Source organism: Saimiri boliviensis, chromosome 3, assembly GCF_048565385.1.
Source record: "Saimiri boliviensis isolate mSaiBol1 chromosome 3, mSaiBol1.pri, whole genome shotgun sequence".
Lineage (NCBI taxonomy): Eukaryota > Metazoa > Chordata > Mammalia > Primates > Cebidae > Saimiri > Saimiri boliviensis.
In genome coordinates, this window is record NC_133451.1 from 84876873 (window position 1) to 84902401 (window position 25529).

General features: G+C 34.5%; 1 pseudogene; it reads left to right on the forward strand.

The window, feature by feature from the left end:
* The first annotated feature begins 14241 nt into the window (after window positions 1–14241).
* LOC101036602 (fatty acyl-CoA reductase 2 pseudogene) lies at window positions 14242–15759 on the forward strand (annotated as a pseudogene).
* The last annotated feature ends 9770 nt before the right edge of the window (window positions 15760–25529 follow it).

Here is a 25529-nt window from a genome sequence, read left to right on the forward strand (position 1 = left end):
TTTTATGTAATAAAAAACTGTAAGACTAGAATCAGTCTTACCATGATATTGGTTTCCTCATTTATCAGTTAAATAAATCTTTGACATATGCTCACTCTATTTATTTGTGCTAGAGTTTTTAACATTCTAAAAATTATCCCTTGAGAGTAAGATGTCCAAGTGGACAAATCTTTGAAAGCCACTTCAACTGTGCACCCTGAAAAGTACACTTCGTGTGTTGTTTGGGTCCAGGTGTGTATATTCTTGGTTCTGAGAGTAAATTGCAAGGAGCAAAATAATTTTATTTCTGCTACCTCTCTGAATCTGTTTTTGTTGCTGTTGTTGTTGCTGTTGTTTTTGTTGTTGTTTTTTCTAATTCTGTGTTTTTATTTGTATTTCTTGTTTGGGGCCAAGTTTAGCTTTGAGCCTGGACTAAATATGGTTTCCCTATTGGTGGCAGCAGTGTTTGGGAATCAGATTTTATTTTCTGTTCATTTTGTTGTTTCTGTTGAGTAAAAGCAGGGCTTTATTCTTTGTCAGATAAGAGATGACTGAGGATTTGGTTTGTTGTGGTCTGCTCTCTGTGGAGCAGATCACCTCCAAAGATAGTTGCCCATAATTATCCTACTTCTTCAAGAAGTGGAGTCTATTTACTTGTTTTGAATCTGAGCTGGTCTTGTGACTTGCTTTAAACAGTAGAAGGTGACAGATTAACAGTACACAATTCCAGGCCAAGTCTGTGTGATTACTTTCACTTTTGCTGTATTAGAGATATAATACAACACTTAGGAAGTCGAATTATGCTGCTCGTGAAAGAGATGCCAAGCCATCTTTGTTCCAGCCATCTCTGCTTAAGCACCAGACATGCAAGCAAAGGCATCTTGCACTTTAAAGCCTCAGCCAAATTCCTGGCTAAATGAGTGACCTCAGACTAAAAAGAGTGATGATAAAAAGGGTAATAGGGTAATCATTGCTGACGTTAATAATATGTATATGGACAGTTTGTCATTATCGATAAGTTATTTCCTGCTGGTTTTCTCATAATTTTTTAAAAATTATATGTTTAATGATTTTCATTAATTCATTTCCATTTGTATTGGAAAAGCTGAATTAAATTCAGTGCTAGTATACAATACAAAATTGGACACAATGCCTCTCTTGGATTTTCAAAAAGTTTTAAATTTTTAATGATAATCTAATTTTTGTTCCTTTAAGAAAGGAAATTTATTTTACTCCTTATCTTTGTTTTTAATATTAAAATTGATGTATTTTTATGACTTCACATATGGAAAAATTAGAACTAAAACAATTGTATTAATTTACAAATGTTCCACTGGATATCTTTAGTATCATTTTTGTAAAATTAATTTTGCCCTTAATTCAAAAAAGATATTAGAGATATCAAATATCTAATGGACACAGTTTCTGCATAATAAGGTCATCAACCCCGCATGACTCTGGTACTAATAGTACATGTTTTTGTGTCTGTCAGTTTCTAATAAGCCCTGCCTTTCTCCTGAGCTGTAATGAGTATACTTAATAGTACAGTTGAGAAAGATGCTTGTTTCCCATTCATTGTGGATTTCTTTCCTTTCTAAATAATGTATCGCCATTTCTTTATAATACTTTATTTTCATTACAGTTTATGTGATACATTTATTTCTCTCTTTAATCAGATCTCAATCATGAGCCTTTGTTTTGACAATAGAAACAGACAAGACCTTTTCCTGTGTGGAATACAATGGCATTTCCACAGGGAGGCATCAGTCTTCTCATCTGCTTATTTGATTGCTTTAGCCCTTAACCAGAAAACATCTGGCAAAGTAAACCATTGTTGCAGTACTAAATCTGGAAGTTTTTGTTTTTTAAGATTCTTTTCATTCTGTGAAAAATCATTACTTTCTCTGGGGAGAAAAGACAAAGCTATTACTATTAGAAAAGCATGACTACACAATGTGAATTTTAGAAATATTGATCGTAAATTTCAACATGAATGTAGATGCCTACACTATTAGAATAGTTTTACTTGGTTTCACTTTTCTAGTTTTTGCTAAAGTATCTCCACCATTCCCACTTTAATTTTAGATTATTCCAAGCAGACATTGAGAAAGGCTGAAATTCTCATTTGACTACATTTTACCCACATTGAAAATAGATAATTGACTTACGTTCTGCTGAAACAGTAAAGGTATAGTCATACACCTAAATTAGTACTGTTTGACATATTTGTCTTTTGGCATAAATAGTACAAATGTATGGCCTTATATATATTTATCTTTATCCTACATCTTTATACAGACAAACACACACACACACACACACATATATACATGTATATGTATGGTTGTATGCATAGACACACACATACATATAATTTCGGTATTCCTTTTTATGTATACAATTACTAAATATAATCTAAGAACCATTCAATTACACTGTAAAATCATGCCCTAGATTTAATTATTTAATATTATTTCATCATTAGTTTAACAACCATTTCTTTATATATATACGTTTGTGTTTCACATACTTACATGCTTACATAGACACATATGCTAGATATATGTGTCTGTGTGTGTGTAAGCATGTTAGATATAAACAAATTACTTAGAATCATAGTTACAGCCAAAGAATGACTTCTCTGTGTTTTGGTAACACATTCCCTAATGACTCTATTATTAGTTCCATTGGGACCAATTTAAAACTATCCACCCATGTTCTCATGGATTGAATATGGCTATGTATCATTGTTTAAATATACTACTCAAAAAATTGTAATCCAGGGGGAAAACATAGGAAGACTAGATAAGCAAAAATCATCTGCTCCCCAATCAATATTCTTTTTACAAAGTTTTTGAAAAAATTTCTTACTTTTAATTTATTTATGATATTTAAGGTATTAAGAAAGAGGAGTCCGAAATTTCATTTTTATTTTTTACATTTTTCCCTTGGGAAAATACTCAATATTCACACCATGAGAGATGTTCTACTATAGTAAACCCACAGAAAAGGAAAAGGAGATTTTATTCACTAAGCATTTCATACCATATGCAAGTTATTGTGTTAATATCTTTATATACCTATAACCCTTGGTTCATAGCAATACTATGAATCTATCTATACTCCTATTTTATCGAAGTAATTGAAATTTCAATGTTATTTGAAACACTTCCTGTCTGACTCCCAAAACTGCAATATCTTCATGAAGACAACTTGCTCATTCCTCTTTATTTATATCATTTCACAATCCTGCCTTTTACAACTTATATGCATAGGCACCTTAACATATTTTCTCTATTATTTAATTACTATTTCATATAGGCAAAAATGTACTTCACTCAGAATTTCATGCAGCTCCCAACTTTGTATTATCTCTTCAGAAACATTACTCCAACTTTATTCTCTTATGCTCGTTCCCTTTTAATTTTACTCTGGTCACTTACTACTTTGTGGAGTTATCATATGTATTCTTTTCATTTTATGTTTTTACTGTGTATACTCCACAGTAGATCATAGACAACCTTACAACAGAGACTATGTATAATTCACTGACATGTATCAAGTGACTAAAACTATGCTTATAACAAAAAAAGAATTAATGAAATACTTCTGATTGACAGGATAAATAAAAGAGTTTGTAAATGAGTCCCAGGAACTGTGATAAATGAAATTAGATTGCCTTTAACTCAGTAATGGTGTCTTGCTACCAGCTGGTATACAGCAATTTTCAGGATCTCAAAATGCATAAACACAGAAAGTTTTAAATTAAAGGTCACCATCTGGAATAATATCCACACATACTTAGTTCCAAAACACTGGTTTAGGGGAATTATTACCTTCCAGACTCATTCACTAATTCCCAAAATTGTTTGTTTACCAAAAATTAGAAGTTGTCATTGGAGACTTGTAAAAGGCCAACAGTTTCATCTTAATTGAAGACTGTCAAAACCAAAATGATTCTCTGACTACGAAAAACAAAATTATGTTTTAATGTAATGTATAATACACTAAATTTTAAAAATGAGAATAAAATAAAGGCCAAAACCTATCTAGTTGTATTGTTAAACACTTACAATGAGCATAAAAGTAAGCAAAATTATTTTATGAAATAAAAACATGGAAGGCATAATCACCTAATAATGTGTGATGTGCAATAAAATTCATTGTTATGTAATTTAACTATATTTTGTATATTTTATATTAATGTCATTCTATGCCATTATTAAAGTACTATAACATCTATTGACACAGTTAGTTCTTACATGAACACTTTGAATTAGATATAGAAGATATTTTCTTGTCCCATTTTGTAATAAGAAAGTCAGTTTTAAAACTACAAAGTTGTTTCTTTAATTCATTCTTTGACAAACATTAATTGAAAAATTAACCAAGTTCCAGGCAGTGAGTAAAACAGACATATTTACTCTTACCATAGCATATTTAGGCTATGATAGAAGCATCTTAGACAATTAAATACACAAAGTTGCATAAAACAACATGACAAAAATAATAGCACAAAGCTTATATAATTTGGGAAAACTCATTTCAACTGATAGTTCAGGGAAGGCTTTCTTGAGGTAGTAGTATCTGAACTTGAACCTAAAGAATGGGTAGAAATTACCTGAGAAAAAAGAGACTAAAAGGATTATTCACTCATTCCTGAAAAGGAATTACTAGATACAAATAGCCTAACATAGAAGGGAGCTGGCACTAAAATCTACATCTTTTAATTTATAATCAAATTTTGTTATAATAAAGAGAGTGGCTGCAATTCATTTATTCTGAGAAAATAAACAAACTAATTAAAAAGGTAGATGATGTTCTAAACTGAGATACCTGTCTGGCTACTTGAACAAATAGCACTGGCAGAAAGCAGAGTATTGCAGAGGTAGCACCATGGGACACCTAGATGCCACTGATAGTTGAAGCCACTGAGCCTATTACTTCATCTATTTACTCAGCAGGTTACGAAAACAGACTTTTCTAAGTGTGCCATAATGTGAAAAACAGTGTGAATCACTGGATTAAACAAGATAGAGTTTTATTTCTTTCTTAAATAATATTCTAAGTATGGTCTGCCCAGGCCTATTATTGCAGGACCACTGCATCAGTAGTCCAGGACCAATTCATGTTTTCACACCGAAATCTATACAGTGTTACACCACAGGAATGGTCCCAGGTACTACATGACCATATCTGTTCTCTAAATTGTTTAAAGACTCACCCCTTCCCAATAAAAGCATAGTACAAGAGTTGAACACATTACTTGGACATTGGCAATATCTGATTGGCCAATACATAACCAATGACCATATTTAACTTCAAAAGTGTCTATAAAATGTAGTCTTTCTTTTAGATGTGCTCCATGCAAAAGTGGGCAAAGGATATGAACAGACACTTTACAAAAGAAGACATTCGTGAGGCCAACAAACACATGAAAAAATGCTCATCATCCCTGGTCATTAGAGAAATGCAAATCAAAACTACATTGAGATACCATCTCATGCCAGTTAGAATGGTGATTGTTAAAAAATCTGGAGACAACAGATGCTGGAGAGGATGTGGAGAAATAGGAACACTCTTACACTATTGGTGGGAGTGTAAATTAGTTCAACCATTGTGGAAGACAGTGTGGAGATACCTCAAGGACCTAGAAATAGAAATTCCATTTGACTCAGCAATCCCATTACTGGGTATATATCCAAAGGATTATAAATCGTTCTACTATAAGGACACATGCACACGAATGTTCATTGCAGCGCTGTTTACAATAGCAAAGACCTCAAACCAACCCAAATGCCCATCGATCATAGAATGGACAGGGAAAATGTGGTATATATACACCATGGAATATTATGCAGCCATCAGAGACGATGAGCTCGTGTCCTTTGTAGGGATATGGATCAACCTGGAAACCATCATTCTCAGCAAACTTACACAAGAGCAGAAAATCAAACACTGCATGTTCTCACTCATAGGCGAGTGTTGAACAATAAGAACACATGGACACAGAGAGGGGAGCATCACACACTGGGGTCTGTTGGGGGGAAATGGAGGAGGGATGGGGGTGGGGAGGTGGGGAGAGATAGCATGGGGAGAAATGCCAGATGCGAAGGGGAGGAAGGCAGCAAATCACACTGCCATGTGTGTACCTAAGCAACAATCTGGCATGTTCTTCACATGTACCTCAAAACCTAAAATACAATAAAAAATAAATAAATAAATAAAGGGATTATATTGTTAAATCACCCATTCATTTGACAAGGATTGTTGAGTGACTTCTAGGTGTCAGCACTTTTCTAAATACAGATACATTGGAGAGACAATTAAGTAAACCAAATTAATATTTCTGCACTTGTGTTTACATTCTAATAAGAGAGACAGGCAATAAGTAATAAATACTAAAATAAGTATATTAAGGTGTATTTTAGATCATGAATACTATGAAAAAATCAAAAAAGGAAAGGGTATTGGTACTAGCAAGCTGGTAAATATTTTTAAACTAGCTTTGTAAAAGAATTTCTTATTTGTAGCGTTCTCCAATTTCTATGCAGGAAATACTTCCAATATCATCAATATTAAGCTATCAATGTGATGTCAACCAACTTGTGAAATTTCCAAAATATTTGCAATCAACTATCATGAGCTTAAAAAAGTTGGCTCCAGCGTATAACTGGAATAAATGGAAGGCATGATTTGGAATTGTAATGTGGTGATCAGAATACATAACTACACAATGACATCTGAGCTTTGTGGATATATGAGAGACGAGTGTCCAGGGATGGAGACAGCCATTGCTAAGAACTAAGGATCTGGCATTTTTGAGGAATATTAAACAAGCCAACGGGGCTTGTGCCAAGCAAATTAAAAGGAATTATGTTGGAAATGAAGTGAAAGAGGAAACTGAGGCCAGGTCATGTACAGGCTTGTTTATGCTTGGAAGAGTTTTGACTTTTAATGTTACTGAAATGGGTAGCTAGCCACTGAGGAGATTTGAGCAAGGAATGGCATTATCTTATCTTACATATAGTTTAAATGATTCATTTTAAATATATTTATTTAATATATTTAACATTTTAATATTTAATTGTTGATTCATTGCAAATAAACTATAGAGAGCATGTAGAAGGAGGCAAATAAATTAAAAAGTCATTGAACTAATTCAGGCTAAAGATAAATTGGTTTAGGCTCGTGGAAGCGGATCAGTATATGTGAACAAAAATAAGGACACCATGTATTTTGAAGGAAGAGGCAATAGGATGTCACAAATGACTCAAGTTTTTTATCTGACCAACTGCAGGGTTGGAAGTAGCTCTTTGTGATCTGACACATAAAAATTAAAAAACAAAAATCAAACTCATAGAAACAGAGGGTGGGTAATGGCTACCAGGGGCCAGGTATGGGGGAAGGGAGAATGAACAAATGTTAGATAGAAGGTACAAAGTTCTACAGCATGATAACTATGATGAATAATAATGAAAAAATAACGTACTGTACACTGGAAAAAGGCCAACAGATTTTAAATGTACTAGTCACAGATAATGTTAAGGATATGAGGATATGTTAATTTTATTTAATTATTCTGTAATGTGCATATATATATGTCTCAAAACATCACATTGTATAATATGAGTATATACAATTTTGTCAATTTAAAACATTTTATGCGAAAAGAATGATAATTTTATCTCTACTTGCTTTTCATCCAACATACCATGGTATAATAGAAATGTAACTACAAGAACAACTTCCTTATGGGTAGAGAATAATGGAAATCTTATAGCAGGTTACTCATCTAAATCAGTCCTAGTGTCTTGCTGGAGGAATTGCAGACATCTTTGGACAACAGGAAAGACCATTCCTGGGTTAGCTCATATCGCAGGCTCTCGTTCTATTAACCAAACAGAATCACCTGTCCATCATCCTTACTGGCCCCTACTTTGCCTGCCGGAGCTTCCTTCATCAATTATTATTCGCTATCTGCCGATCTGAATTGGCTAGTAAAGTGTGTGCCCACCCTGAGAGTTTATATCATTCCAAAACCTATTCAGTGAGTACAGTCTCTAGGATGTGAGAATGATTTTAAGTGTCCAACAAGCAAAGGCCTTTACAGGGTAGGCATATAATTTTATGGTGAATATAATCTTTCTGAAACATAGGTGACTTTGTATCTATTTCTGTTCAGTGTAATCAATAAAACACAGACATGGATGTATTCTAAATATAAGTATTAATCCTGAAAAGTTTTATCTTACTCTGTGTTCTGTTCATTCCCTGCTACACACTCCTTCATGGAAGTTACCTTGAGTCTATCTGAAATAAAAAGCTTAGGTGGGATGGCAATACCCGTAATCCCAATTTTGCTGCTGAATTGCTTCCCATGGCCTGCCAAATAATTCTTAATGGTGGTTGTTTAAATGCATGGGGCCGCAGTCTCTCCTGTTTCCAAAGGTGCTTCTTCAGTAACCTCTGGTCACCACTTCATACTGATATACAAAAATAGTTGGAGTTTTCATCATTGTGAAGGCTCAAATATCAAGAATTTGGGTAAAGATAGACTGCAGGCTGAGGTCGAAACAATCTCCTTTTTCAAAGCTGTGTCCTCTGGTATCTCTCCTTTGAAACTCTAGGTTTTCTTTGATGTTGTCTCTTTTGTCTGGCTACAAATGTCAACAAGGAACCAACACGTTCAGTATTTTTACTTTTTCCTATTGGTTCCCCTCAAATTACAGTCTCCTTTGACCTTTATTCTAACTTCTGAAATTCCCATTACTACAGAAAGTCTACTGGACAAATCTTTTTTTAAAAATGATTTGCTTTTGCTTAACCAGGGTAACCGACCTTCTAGTCTACAACATTCATGTCCTTGAGACACAAAAACACCCTGCGAATGATTCCTTTTGAGACTTTGTAAAAGCAACTCTACTTCTGGATCAAATGTTTACGTTTGTGTCAAGTGATACAATACCAAGTTAAAAGTGGCTTTAAAAAGTTTTATGTTTTTATTTCTTGCAAAATAGTACAAGTGAAAATACTCCAGAGATAGGGACCCTGTCTTCTAACTTGTTCTGTCATCCCTAGGATATTGCAGTTATTTATATATTCACAAAGATTCTTTAGCAAAATGTTACAATGTTGAAAGTAGAGGACATATCCATTTTCTTTAAGAGTGCAATCTGAAAGCTGCACTTGGATTTCACTGGCCTGAACTCAAGCATCTGACTGTTTAAGGCAATCAAATATGACTGAAAAGTACAGTCTCTTTTTAATAGATAATTCCAGCTTGAATTTTAAGGTTATATTACTAAAATAATAATGCCAAAAACATAATAGCTATTGGGTCATATCTCAAAATCTATGCTCAGGTTTCACATGTTTTTCCTAGAGGTTAGGTAACTGTATATATATATATATATATATATATATATATATATATATATATATATATATATAATATAATGTATGTAAAAACCTAATCCCTTAAAATAATGTTTCTACTTCAGGTTTAAGAGTTTAGGTGAAAGTGTCAAATTGTTTACATTCTAAAACCCATTTCCACCACTTATATACTATGTAGAAATTATTAAATTATTTAATTATTGTTAGCCTCATTTTCTTTATCTGGAAAATGAAAGTCATATTTTTACTAGCATTGGTTTACGAGAAGATTAAATAAAATAAAAATCTAATAATATTGAGTATGAATACTTACTACGTGCCAGACTTCAAGTGATTTCCATGTATTAGTCATTTAATCTTCTGAATAATTCTATATTTTAGACACAGCTGTTTTTCTTATTTTCCAAACAGATAAAGCAAGTCGCAAATCCTATCTTCACTTAAGATTGCAGAGATAATGGCTAGAGTAAGTGGTTGAACGTCTGTAAATTCTGGCTCCAGAACTCACACTTTCATCCAATGCACTATGTAAACAATTTCCCACATTTTCTAAATATAATATGTGCCCTAGATGGTATGCTGAATAATCTCTCCTCGCTCACCAACATGTCCATATCCTAACCTCTAGAACCTGTGAATATGTTGTTACATGGCAAAAGGGAATAAAGGTTGCAGATGGGATTGAGATTGCTAATCAGATGATCCAATATAAGAAGTTATCCTTTATTATTGATGGGTGGGCAAGGTAATCTCAGATATCTTTTAAATGTCAAAGAGTGAGACAGAAGAGCATATTCAAGAGTGATGCAATATAAGACTTGACTAGTCCTTGTTGCCTTTGAAGATGAAAGGAAGCTGTGAGTCAAGGAATGCAGGCACCCTCTAGGAGGTGGAAAAAGCTTGGAAACCAAAAGTATGAGGTCCCTTTAAGAACCACCAGAAAGAAATATGATCCTACCAACAAATTTGTGGTAATTGGTTACATCAGCCACAAGAACTAAAACAGCATTTAAGTTCACACATAAAACTAAATCATACTTTTTACTTTTTATGCTATTTTGTTTTGGGTGGAATGAGTCACAAAATATTTCATTTTATATATATATATATATATATATATATGCATTTGTGATATTTTTAATGGAAAGTTATCTTGGACTATTAAAATAGTGTGGAATTAATACATGAAATAAATATATGATATCTTTTCAGAGGGCAATTTTGCCTTATCTTTGTTTATTGGTTTGTTGTAGATTGACACTTTTTAAAAAAAAATCTGGCCAAAACTTTTGTTTTTTTGTGGAGGTATGGCATATATTTTTAAATTTTATTTTTCACTGAGGTAAAACATACATAGAAAATTGACCATCTCTACTCAGGAGGCTGAGGCAGGAGAATTGCCCAAACCCAGGAAGCAGAGGTTGTGGTGAGCAGAGATTGTGCCATTGCACTCCGGCCTGGGTAACAAGAGCGAAACTCTGTCTCAAAAACAAAAAAGAAAGAAAAAAAATTGACCATCTTTACAATTTTCAGTTTATATCTCAGTGGCAATAAATACACTTATATTCTTTTCTTCCCTACATCTCCCTCTTATGCCACTCTTCCCAGTTTCTGGTAATCATCATGCTGCTCTCTAACTTTATTTAAGCTACCACATATGAGTGAGAACATGTGATATTTGACTTCTTGTGCTTGCTGTATTTCATTTAACATAGGGCCTCCAGTTTCATCTATGTTTCTGCAAATGACAGGATTTCATTCCTTTTTATGACTGAATAATAATATTCCATTGTGTATGTATACCACATCTTTTCTATCCATTCATCCATTGATACAGGTTGATTCCATATCTTGGCTGTTGTGAATATTGCTACAATAAACACAGAAGTGCAGATGTCTCTTCAAAAGACTGGTTTTATTTTATATATATACCCAGTAGCAGGATTGCTGGATCATATGATAGTTCTAGTTTTAGGTTTTGAGGAGCCTCCATACTGTTCTCCATAGCGGCTGTACTAATTTACATTCCTACCAAGAGTGTATGAAGGTTATCCTTTCTCCACATTCTCTCCAGCATCTGTCATTGCCTGAGTCTTTCATTAATGACATTTTAACTGGGTTTAGCTGGTATCTCATTGTGGTTTTGATTTGCATTTCCATGATGATTAGTGATGTTGAATATTTTAATACACCTATTAGCCATTTCTATGTCTTCTTTTGAGAATTATCTGTTCAGATGTTTTGCTCATTTTTTAATTAGCTTATTTTATTTTTTTGCTCTTAAGCTGTTTGAGCTTCTTACATATGCTGATTATTAATCTCTTATCAGATGGCTAGTTTGCAAATATTTTCTCCCATTCTATTGTTTGTCTTTTCACTTTGTTGATTGTTTCTTTTGCTGTGAAGGTTTTTAGCTTCATGTAATCACATTTGTCTATTTTTGCTTTGGTTGCCTGTGTTTTTGAGTGCTTATACACACACAAAACATATTTACCCAGACCAATGTCCTGGAGCATTTCCATAAATTTTCTTTTAGTAGTTTCATATTTTCAAGTGTTCAATTTAGTTTTAAATTTGTTTTGATTTTTTTTTTTTACTGTGCATGCTGAGAAATAGGGGATCTAGTTTTATTCTTCTGCATATGATTATCCAGTTTTCCCACCACCATTTATTGAAAAGACTGTTCATTCCCCATTGTTATGTTCTTCGTGCCTTTGTTGAAAATGAGTATGACTGTAAATTCTTGGATTTTTATTTGGGTTCTATATACTGCTCAATTGGTCTATGTGTCTGTTTTTATACCAGTACTAGGCTATTTTGTTTATGAAAATTTGTAGTAAATTTTGAAGTCAGATAATATGATGCCTCCAGCTTTGTTTTTTTGCTTAGGATTGTTTTGTTTATTTGAGGTCTTCTGTGGTTTCATATAAACTTACTACTTTTTATTTTTATGAAGAATGTCATTGGTGTTTTGAAACGGATTGCACTGAATCCTTAAATTACTTTGGGTAGGACTGTCATTTTAGCAATATTAATACTTCCAATCTATGAGCAGGGAATATCTTTTCTTTTTTGTGTGTGTGTCCTCTTTAATTTCTTTCATCAGAGTTTTATAGTTTTCCTATGATAAATCTTTCATTGCTTTGGTAAGATCAATTTTTTAGTACTTTGTATCCTTGCAGCTATTGTAAATGTAATTGCTTTCTTGATTTCATTTACAGATATTTCAGGGTTGATATACAAAAATGCTACTGATTTTTATATGTTAATTTTGTATACTGCAACTTTGCTGTATTTGTATATCATTTCTAACAATTTTTTAGTATAGTCTTCAGGATTTTCTAAGTATAAGATCGTATCATCTGTGAACAAGGCTAATTGGACTTCTCCACTTCCTATATTCTTATTTGTATGCTCTTTATATTATCTTCAGGTATGTTCCTGCTACACCTATTTTGATGAGGGTTTTTTATCATAAAGTTATGTTTATCATATGCTTTTGGGGCATCTATTGAAATAATCATTGTTTTTCTTAATTCCATTTAATGTGGTGTATCACATTTTTTACTTGGATATGTTGAACCATCCTTGCATCCTGAGATGAATTTGACGTCTTCATGGTGAATGACCTTTTTAATGTATTATCAAATTAAGTTAGCTCGTATTTTGTTAAGAAATTTTTTGCTAGAGAGATCCAAGATGGCTGATCACTAGCAGCTCAGGATTGTAGCTCCCAGTGAAAGCACAGAGCACGAGAGGACGCCAAACTTTCAGATCAATTTTGTTGCTCACACACCAGGAGATTCGCAGCAGAGGAGCCTCACGGGTTGCCAGCGTGACTCTTGGGGCCGGCAAGGTGGTTTTGCTGCTGCCTTGGTGTGGCAGTTCTTGGTGCAGAGTCAGAAAAGCACCATCAATCTTAACGCCGCTGTTTTGGCTGGCACAGTGGGTTGCTCAGATTTTAGCACTGGGAATCAACAAGTTGGACGTCCACTCAGAAACCCAATTACAAAGACGGTAATTATAAAGACCACAGATGGATAAATCTAAAATGAAGGTAAGAAACCAGCCTAAAAATGCTGAGAATACCTAAAACCAGAATGCCTCTCCCTCTACAGGGGATCACAGTTCCTCATCAGCAATGGAACAAGGCCTGATGGAGAACGAGTGTATTCCATTATCAGAAGCAGGCTTCAAAAGGTGGATGAGAAGAAACTTCTGGGAATTAAAAGAACTTGTTCTAACCCAATGCAAAGGAACTAAGAACTTTGAAAAAAGGTTTGATGAAATGTTAACAAGAATACACAATTTAGAGAGGAATATAAGTGAATTAATGGAGCTGAAAAACACAACACGAGAACTTTGTGAAGTATGCACAAGTTTTAACAGCCGAATTGATCAAGCAGAAGAAAAAATATCGGAGGTCAAAGACCAACTTAATGGAATAAAACGAGAAGACAAGATTAGAGAAAAAAGGATAAAAAGGAACGAGCAAAGTCTCCAAGAAATATGAGACTATGTGAAAAGACCTAATCTATGTTTGATAGGTGTACCTGAATGTGACGAAGAGAATCAATCCAAGCTGGAAAATACGCTTCAGGATATTATTCAGGAAAACTTTCCCAACCTCGCAAGGCAGGACAAAATTCAACTCCAGGTAATACAGAGAACACCACAAAGATATTCCTCAAAAAGACCAACGTCAAAGCACATAATCGCCAGATTCACCAGGGTTGAAATGAAGGAGAAAATACTGAGGGCAGCCAGAGAAAAAGGTCAGGTTACCCAAAAAGGGAAGCCTATCAGACTCACAGGAGATCTCTCAGCAGAAACCCTACAAGCCAGAAGAGAGTGGGACAGCAAAGAGGACATGCAGGAGCTTCTCTCCTGTACGAACATTATCTTTCACTGTGCAGCCACTGTACGCTTTGATGACACTCTCAGACATGCTGTGCAACTTAATGGCACTGCCACCCAGCAGCTGTTGCTTATGGCTAGTCAGATGCCTAAGCTGGAAGCCTTTATACATATCTCTACTGCCTTTTCAAATTGTAACCTGAAGCACATTGATGAAGTTATCTATCCGTGCCCTGTGGAGCCAAAAAAAATCATCGATTCCCTCGAGTGGTTAGACGATGCTATTATTGATGAAATCACACCCAAGCTGATTGGTGATCGGCCCAATACTTACACCTACACCAAGGCCTTGGGAGAAATGGTGGTGCAGCAAGAGAGCGAGAACATGAACATCGCCATCATAAGGCCCTCCATTGTGGGAGCAACTTGGCAGGAGCCTTTCCCAGGTTGGGTTGATAATCTAAATGGACCTAGTGGACTCATTATTGCGGCTTGAAAGGGTATCTTCGGGCCATAAAAGCTACTCCGATGGCTGTGGCAGACTTAATTCCGGTTGATACAGTTGTCAATCTCACACTAGCTGTAGGATGGTATACTGCAGTTCACAGACCTAAGTCAACGTTAGTCTACCACTGCACATCTGGTAACTTCAATCCCTGCAATTGGGGCAAAATGGGATTCCAAATCTTGGCAACCTTTGAAAAAATCCCACTTGAGAGAGCTTTCAGGAGGCCATATGCTGATTTTACCACCAACAACTTCACAACCCAGTACAGGAATGCGGTCAGCCACCGGGCCCCTGCCATCATCTATGACTTCTATCTGCGGCTCACTGGAAGGAAGCCCAGGATGACAAAGCTCATGAATCGGCTTTTAAGAACTGTTTCCATGATGGAGTATTTTGTCAACCAGAGTTGGGAATGGAGCACATACAATACAGAAATGCTGATGTCTGAGCTGAGTCCTGAAGACCAGAGAGTATTCAACTTTGATGTGCGCCAGTTGAACTGGTTGGAATACATTGAAAATTATGTTTTGGGAGTTAAAAAATACTTGTTGAAAGAGGATATGGCTGGGATCCCAGAAGCAAAGCAACACTTAAAAAGGCTCTGAAATATTCACTACCTCTTTAATACTGCCCTCTTCCTTATCGCCTGGCGCCTTCTCATTGCAAGATCTCAGATGGCTCGGAATGTCTGGTTCTTCATTGTAAGCTTCTGTTATAAATTCCTCTCCTACTTTAGGGCATCCAGCACACTCAAGGTTTAAGAACATGTTGTCATCGCTTTTTATCTGGAACCTCTCAGATACCTCTAAAACAGCAAACTGTGATTCTCAAGATTAGAAAGTAGCAAGGAATATGCCCAAATTGTCAGATGTCACATGTGCTGTCATGTATTTGTCCCTATTCCTTAACTATATATTTTTATTTCAGTGAGAGAAGGAAAGTTGTAAACTAGCCCATAATCACATATATTTTAGGGGAAAACAAACCCACACTGTTTCCTAACATTCTATTTTATGCCCTCATATTAAAATGAAAGTACTCCCCCCCCCAAAAAAAAAAATATTCAACATCCTTAAAGAAAAGAACTTTCAACCTAGAATTTTACATCCAGCCAAATTAAGCTTCATACGTGAAGGAAAAATAAAATCTTTTGTGAACAAGCAAGCACTCAGAGATTTCATCACCAACAGGCCTGCTTTACAAGAGCTTCTGAAAGAACCACTACACATAGAAAGGAACAACCGGTATCAGCCTTTCTAAAAAATACCAAAAAGTAAAGAGCATTAACATAATCAAGAATTTACATCAATTAATGGGCAAAACAGCCAGCTAACATTAAATGACAGTATTAAACTCACATAAATTATTGATAATTCTAAATTTAAATCGACCAAATCTCCCAATCCAAAGACACAGACATGCAAAAAAAGCCAAAACCCATCGGTATGTTGCATCCAGATCCATCTCATGTGCAAGGATACACAAAGATTCAAAATAGAGGGATGGAGAAAGATTTACCAACCAAATGGAGAGCAAAAATAAATAAACAAATAAAAAGCAGGAGTTGCAATTTTTGCCCCTGATAAAATAGACTTTAAAGCAACAAAGATCATAAGATGCAAAGAAGGACATTACATAATGATAAAAGGATCAATGCAACAAGAAGAGCTAATGATCCTAAATATATACGTACCCAATACAGGAATACCCAGATATATAAGACTTACAAAGAGACTTAGTCTCCCACACAATAATAGTGGGAGACTTCAACATCAATATTAGACCGATCAATGAGACAGAAAATTAACAACGATATCCAGGATTTGAACTAAACTTAATTAACATTTATAGAACTCTCCACTTTACACAAAATATACACTCTTATCAGTACCACATAACACCTATTTACAGGTTTAAATGAAATATTGGTTGACTGCTTGTTTGCTATTTTCTTCCCTCATTTTTTTTCATGTCTTTATTATTAAGCACAATTATCTAGCCATACCCATTTTTAGACTGCATTCTAGCCTGGGCAATAAAGCAATACCCCCGTTCTCTCTCCCTCTTTCTTCCTCTTCTTCATTTTTTAAATTATTTTTTATTCTTTCTTTCTCCTTTTCTCCTTTTTTGCATCTATATTCATGGGTGATACTGGCCTATATTTTTTTGCTGTTGTTGCCATGTCCTTGTTTAGATTTGATATCAGGGTAATGCTGAATTTGTAGAATGAATTTGAAAGTATTATCTTCTTTTCAATTTTTTTGAAAACCTTAAGCATGATTAGTATCATTTCTTTATATGTTTGGTAAAATTCCACAGTGAATTCATTTGGTCCTGAGCTTTTCTTTATTGGAGACTTTTCTTTTGTATTTCAACTTCAATCTCATTACTTGTTATTGATTTGTTGAGGTTTACTATTTCTTCATGTTTCAATCTTGGTATGTTGTGTATGTCCAGAAATGTATAAATGTCTTCTAGATTTTCCAATTTGTTGGCATATAATTTTTCACTATAGTCTCTAATGAATCTTTGTATTTTTAAGGTCTCAGTTAAGACCTCTTCTTTGTTTCTAATTGTATTTATTGGGGTCTTCTTTGTCTATTAGTATAACTAAAGGTTTATCAATTTCGTTTTTATTTTCAAATAAGCAACGTTTTGTTTTATTGTGGTTTCAATTTCATTTATTTCTGTTTTTAACTGTATTGTTTTCCCAAAACTAATTTTGGTTTAGTATGTTCTTGCTTTTCTAGTTCTTCAAAATACATTGTTAGGTTGTTTATTTGCAGTCTTGCTACCTCTTTGGTCTAGTGTCTATTGCTATAAAGTTTCCTCTTAGTAGTGCTTTTGCTATATTCCATAGATCTTTGGCATGTTTTGTCTTCACTTTCAGTCTGTGTCTTCAAGAAATTTGCTTCACCTATGTTGACACACACAAACTAAAAGTAAGGGGGTACAAAAAGTATTCCAGGCAAATGAAAACCAATTAACAAAAAAGAGCAGGAGTACCTATACTTACATTAGATAATATTGACTACAAATCTAAGATTGCCAAAAAAAAAAAAAAAAAAACAAAGAAGATAACTATAAAGTGATAAAAGGGTTTATTCAGCAAGGGAATAGAAGAATTGTAAATATTTATGCACCCAACACCAGAGCTTCCGAGTATATAAAGCAAACATTAATAAGTCTAAAGGGAGAGATAAACTGCAATACAATAGTAGTAGACAACTAAAACACTCCACCATCAGTTGTGGACAGATAGATCATCCAGACAGAAATTCCACAAAGAAGCAGCAGAGTTAAATTGTCAATATGCTTCTAAAATTTTTAGGATTTATTTTATATATTGTTTCATTCTTATATCAACCTATATAATCACTTTAACTATACTTATCTTCATTTATCCCCTGGTGAAGAATTTCCAAATGTTTCTCTTTCCTATTTCATTACTCAGTTCAAGAAACAACTTTTGAATTTATTGATCATGTCTACTTTTCTTGGCTTCATTGTAAATTACTTTGAGCTTCCATGTTTACTAATTTCTTACTTCCACTGTACCAGTTTACTAAGCTGTTATAGTAACTTCTCCAGGTAAATGTTTAGGTCATATATGACCAATATTTCCAGATTTAACAGAAATTTGTTTAAGGGTATTGGTTTTTTTTTTTTTTTTTTTTTTTTTTTGGTATTTGTTTTGGTTGTCTCTACAGGTATATCGAAAATAATGTTTTCATTTTCATATAAACTTTTTCTTTTAGGGCAGTTTTAGACACAGAAAATGTCTGAAGATGGCACAGATTTCCTTTTTTTTTTTTTTTTTTTTTTTTTTGAGACAGAGTCTCACTCTGTCACCAGGTGCCAGGCTGGAGTGCAGTGGTGCAATCTTGGCTCGCTGCAACCTCCACCTCCCAGGTTCAAGCAATTCTCCTGCCTCAGCCTCCTGAGTAGCTGGGACTACAGGCACGCGCTACCATGTCCGGCTAATTTTTTTGTATTTTTTAGTAGAGACGGGATTTCACCATATTGGCCTGGATGGTCTTGATCTCTTGACCTCGTGATCCGCCTGCCTTGGCTTCCCAAAGTGCTGGGATTACAGGTGTGAGCCACTGTGCCTGGCCCAGAGTTTCTTATAGATTACACCTAATTTCAGCCATTATTAAAACCTGTAATATATTTGTTAAAATTAATAAACATTATTGATAAATTAGCATCAAAATTTATATTTTATTCATTTTTTCTTTGTTTACTTAATTTTTTTTGTTGTTGTTTCAGGATCCTATCCAGGATAACACATTACATTATTAGTCATGTTTTCTTGACTATGAGAGTTTTTTAGACTTCCCTTGGTTTTAATGAGCTTGACAATTTTAAAGAGTATTGGTCCAACATTTTCTAGAAAGTCCCTCATTGGAATTTTTCTGGTGTCTTTATTATGAATAGCTATTTTCATCATAGCATGTCAAGGGTGTATACTATCAGCATGGCTTATTATTGTTCATGTAAGCTATGATCACCTGGCTGATGTAGTTTTTAAGTTTCTCCATATTTTTGCTTTTCCTTTTCATACTTAATCCTTTGGAAGTAAGTCACAGCGCACAGTTTACACTCAAGGAATGGGGAGTGGCTTACAAGATTCATGAGGACAGAATAACCAACATAAATTATTTAGAATTCTTCTGTGTGAGAGATTTGATTATTGTTGCACATTTATTTATTCATTTATTTTTATCAATATGAACTCATGAATATTTAGTTTACACTTTGGATTATATGTAATATTAAATTTTGTTGTTCAAGTTTTGCCAACTGGAAGCTCTTTCTATTGGCTTGTGTCCCTTTTGGCATATGGGGATGCCCCCCCACCCCCCTAAAGTAAACATAATTATGGCATAGCACCATAATTGTGTTTACTTTGGGGGGTTTGGGGGCATCTTCATTAATTTCTGTGACTACAGGCAGATTGTTATAATTCTCATCTGAGTACTAGAATCAGCTCATTCTTCAGGAAGCTTTGGTTTTATTTATCAGAGAATATGAAATAAAGATCTAAGTGCTATGTGTGCTCATTGAAACTGGAATATTATTGCTTCCAGACCCTCTCAGTTAACAGAGGAAGGAAATATATGTGTGTATACTGTCATGTATATACACATATTTTTAAATACTTCTATATACAATAACCTATAGCCCTATTTAGCTAACGAAAAGCTCATACTGATGTCCAACTCCAATACATTATCACATGAATCATTCTAGCTTCTTCCTTTGTTTCTCTGTTATCTCTCCAATAGTGAGAAATCTAGCTCCCACTGTTAGTGATCATATTTACACAATTATGTGATTCTAGAATGTATATATAGCAGTATCCAAATTTTTTACCAGTATCCTCTTTGGAACAACTTTATTAACATGATTCAATGCATATGAAGTTTATTTAGGTTTTCCTCTTTTTATGATTGACATATAATAATTTATACATATATATGTGGTATGACATATTTCAATATATATCTATCTACATTGTTTAATGATTAAATCAAGATAATTAGCATATCTATCACCTTAAACATTTATGATGTCTTTTTGATGAGGACATTCAAAAGCCCCTCTCCTAACTGTTTTGAAATATGCAATACATTATTGTTAATTCTAGTAATCATAGTGAAGCAGGAAAATGGGGAGCAATTGATTGATGGGTACAAAGCTCCTGCAGCCTGGCCTCTCAAAGGCACCTGTTCAGATCTCAGAGCAGGGATGGTGCTAAACCTGGGTACTGTCAGAGTCTTGCTGTGTGTGTGCATGTTCGGAGCACTGTTGACATGCCAGAGCCTGCCACCTGGGCCCTCTTTGGACTCTGGGCACTGAGGAGCTCAAGTGGGGAAGCTAAGGGGCAGGTGGAGGGTGGCTTTGTGATGGCCTGAAGGTACCCCTTGGTGCCAGAGTGTGGGCAGGATGAATGGCTGTGGGAGGTAGACAGGATTCTGGGTGGAAGAGGAGGGTTCCTAGTGAAGCCCTACTTGAGACTAGGGCAGGCCTGAAACATGGGGGCTGTGCTGCTAGTCCTGCAGACTAGAGGGACAACTCATAGCGCTTTTGCCTGGCCCCACCCCATGGACACGCATGGGCTAATCAGCACACGCTTTCTCCTCTGAAGACCACAACAGCCCAGGCTCATCTAGAGCAGAGCAAAGGATGGTACAACAGCTGAAGAGAGGATCTACTCTCTCAGGGCCTCCTCTCTGCTGAGAGCTGAACACTTCACAGGACGACCTGCGTACAGAGTGGTGCTACCCACTATGAGTCTCCTCTGAGCTATTCTGACACTCAGTAAAGCTCCTCTTTGTCTTGCTCACCCTCCACTTGTCTGCTAAACCTCATTCTTCCTGGATGCAGTACAAAAACTTAGACAATGGTGCCACCAGCCACAGAGGTTTCTGGCCAGAAAATCAATGCACAAAAGATCCTGCAACACTTATTTGCTGTCTGTATATTTTCTTTGGTGAGGTGCGTGTTCAGATCTTTTGGCTATTTTTTAAAATGTGGTTGTTCTTTCTTTCTGTTGTGTTTTAACTTTTTTGCATTTTTTTTTTAGAATAAAGTCTTTAATCAGATAGGTTTTCTGTAAATATTTTCTCTCAGGCTGTGGCTTTTCATTTTCTTAGTGGCGTCTTTGCACAGTGACCTTTTTCATTTTAATGAAATCAACTTACTATTTTCTTTTCTTTCTCTTTCAGTGTCATATCTGAAAACTCATCACCAAACCACTAAATAACATAGATTTTCTCTTACGTTTTATTGTAGAAGTTTCTATAGCTTCGTATTTTTCATTCAGGTCTATGGATCCAATTTGAATGGATTATTGTGAATGTTGTAAGTTCTGTGATACACACATGTTTTATTTTTCCTTTTTTATATGGGCATCTAAATATTCTAGTATTATCTGCTTTAATATCTATTCTTTCTTCTTTAGTCACTTTTGCTTTTTATCAGAAATCATTTGACTATGTTCATGTGTTTCTGTTTCTGTGCTCTCTATTCTGTTCCGCTGGTCTCTCTATGTCTTTTATTTCACCAATATCATGCTGTCTGGATTATCTTTAGTAAGTAATCTTGGTAACATTATAGAAAGCCTTGAAATCATGTACAGTAGATCCTCAAGCTATTTTATTTTACAGTACTGTCTTGACTATTTTATATATTTTGCCTTTCTACATAAATTTTAGAGTCAGTTTGTTAATCTCTAAAAAAAAATTAGCTTGTGATTTTTACTGAAATTTCATTGAATCTATCTACAGGTTAGGGAAACTTTTAAAAATATTATATCTTCCGAAACATGAGTGTAGATTATCTCTATATATATTTAGAATTTTAATTTATTTTCTCCTAATTTTGTAGTTTTGCACTCTATACACATTTTGTTAGATTTATATGTAGGTTTAATACTATTGTAATTATTTTTTAATTTTAAATTCTAGTTGTTCATTGCAGCTATGTAACAAAATAGTTGACTTTTGTGTATAACCTTGCCATGCTCACTTAATAGTTCCATTTCCAGGAAAAGTTTTAGTTTGTTTGTCGGTCAGTTTTGTTTTGGTTTTGATTCTTTAAGATTTTATTCATGAAGAGTCATACCATCTACAAATAAAGACAGGTTCATTTTTTCCTTTGCAATTTGTATATCTGTCATTTTTATTTTCTCATCATATTGTATCAGTTGGAGTTTCTAGCTAATACTGAACAGGAGCGGTGAGGAAGAACAATGTCTTTTTCCCAGAGTAAGAAGCAAAGCATCCAGTTTCTCACCATTAAATAGGATGATATTGCTGTAATTTTTTTTATGTTCTTTAAAAGCTGAGGACATTCCTTTTTATGCCTATTTTTCGGAGTTTTTTTTTTTTTTGTCATTAATTGCTATTGGATTTTGACAAATGTTTTTCCAACATAAGTTGCTATGATCAAAAGATTCTTCATCTTTATTCACTTATGTCATAAATTACAACAATTGATTTCTGAATGTTAAACCATCTTTACATACCTGGAATAAATACCCATTAAGTCACAATTTATAGATTCAACATATTGTTGGATTTAATTTGCTAACATTATGAAAGGATTTTTGTGTCTATCTTCTTCAGAGATTTTGGTCTATATGTTTTGTCTTATAATATCTTTAACTGCTTTGAATGTGAGGATAACACTGGCTTTAGAGAATGAGTTTCTATTTCTTGGATTGATTGTGAATAATTTATAGTATTTAATCCTTGAATATTTGGTGGAATTCACCAGTGAAAACATCTGTGTCTTAGTCCATTTGGGTCGCTATAACAAAGTATCACATACTAGATGGCTTATAAACAACTGAAATTCATTTCTCATAGTTCTCATAAAGGTGGGGAGTCCAAGATCTAGAAGATTTCAGATTCTGTGTGTGATGAGGGCCTATCTCCTGGTTGGTAGATGGCTGTCTTTTTCACATGACTTAATCATTTTCCAATGGCCTTAGATCCTAATGTCATCACCTTGGGATAAAGATTTCAATATATGAATTTGGAAGGTGGTGGGGAGACAAAAACATTCAGACCATAGCAATCTGGGAAGGTGCTTTCTTTTTCAAAATGTAGTAATTATTGAGTCAATTATTTTAATAGATATTGCCCTATTCATATTTTCTATTTTTCCTCCTATGAACTTTGGCAACTGTGCCTTTCAGTAAATTGGTTCATTTCATCTAAGTTATCAAATCTGTGGACTTAGAGTTAGTTGTTTGTGCTATTTCTTTATTATCTGTTAATGTCTATGGGACAAGAAGTGATAAAGTTATTTCACGTTTTACATTGGTAAATTGTGTCCTTTTTTTTTTCTTGCTTAACTTGGCTAATGGCCAAGTTTATAATTTTAATGATCTTTCTGAAAAACTAGCATTGGGGTTACTTGATTTTCTCTATTGGATTATGGTTTCCTAATGTATTATTTTCATTTTAATTTTTATTCTTTTCTTGTCCTAGGTTTAATTTTTTTCTTCTTTCTTTAGTTTCCTAAGGTGTAAACATAGGTTATTTGTGTTAGCTTCTTCCTGCATATAAACACACACACACACACACACACACACACACATACACACATGCATGCACACACACACACATATATATGTATATATGCATGCATACACACACACACACCCAAACACACACACATACACATTGATATGGTTTGGATCTATGTCCCCACCAAATTTCATGTTGCGTTGGAGGTGGGGTCTGGTGGGAGGTGACTCAATCATGGAGGTGTTCTCAATAATGGGATAGCACCATTCCTTTGGTGCTGCTCTTGTGATTGTGAGTGAGTGCCTTATCCTGAGACCTGGTTGTTTAATAGTATGTAGCACTCCACCCCCTTCCTCCTGTTCCAGTAATGTAAGACACCTGTTCCTGCTTTGCCTTTGTGAGTAAAATCTCCCTCAGACCTCCCAGAAGCAGATGCTGCCATGCTTCCTGTATAGCCTGCAGAACTGTAAGCCAACTAAATCTCTTTTTTTAAATAAATTGCCAGTCTCAGGTATGTTTTTTATAGCAGTGTGAGTACAGACTAAAACACGCATATGCTAGATATTTCCTTTTTTACCGCACTGTTTTTGATATATTCTACAAGTTTTGCTAAGTTTTATTTCCATTTTCATTTAGTTAAAAATATTTTTAAATTCCTCCTGAGACTTCTTGACACCTACACTACTTAGAATTATGGTATTTACAAGAACAGAAAACCAAACACCGCACGTTCTCACTCATAGGCGGGTCTTGAACAATAAGAACACATGGACATAGGGAGGGGAACATCACACACCGGGATTTGTTTTGGGACTGGGGTGGATAACACTGGGAGAAATGGCTGATATAGGTGACAGGGGAATGGAGACAGCAAACCACCATGGCCTGTATGTACCTATGCAACAATCCTGCAAGATCTGCATATGCACCCCAGAACTTAAAGTACAATTTTAAAAAAGAATTACGGTGTTTAATCTGCATATTTAGAATTTTTTTCAGATATCTTTATGTTGCTCATTTTTAAATTTAATTCCATGGTGGGCTGAGAACATATTTTTCATGTTTTCTATTTTTTTCAAGTTTACTGAGGTATATTTTGTAGCCCAGGTAGCTGTCTGGCCTGGTGAAATGTCCCATATATGTATCAGGAAAATGTAGATTCTATAGTGGTTGGATGGAGAGTATCCTGTCAATTAAATCCTGTTGATTGATATTGATATTGATATTAAAGTTAACTATATCATCATTAATCTTCAGCATATTGGATCTATCTCTGAAACAGAGGTACCAAAAGTTTCCAACTCAGATAGTGAGTTTTTACCCTTTTTCTTTCTATTTTATCAGTTTTTGCCTCACATATTTTGACACTGTTGTTAAGTGTGAGCAAGTTCCAGACTGCTTTGTCTTTGGAGAGAATTGACATCTTTATAATTTTGTAACACCAAATTTTATCATTGATAATCTTTTCTCTAAAGTCTGTTTTATCTGATATTAATATAGCTACTTCAGTTTTCTTTGATTACTGTTGACATGATAAATATATCTTTACCCTTTTACTTTTAAACTATTTAGGTTTTATTCTGAACATAGTTTTTTGGTATTCAATATATGATTTGGTCTTGGTTTGTTTTGATAAATGTGCTCTGACAATTTCCATCTTTTACCTTAAGTATTTAAATGTTTCACATTTAATTGTTAATATCATTGAATTAGTATCTACCATGTCTGTAATTGCTTTTTAT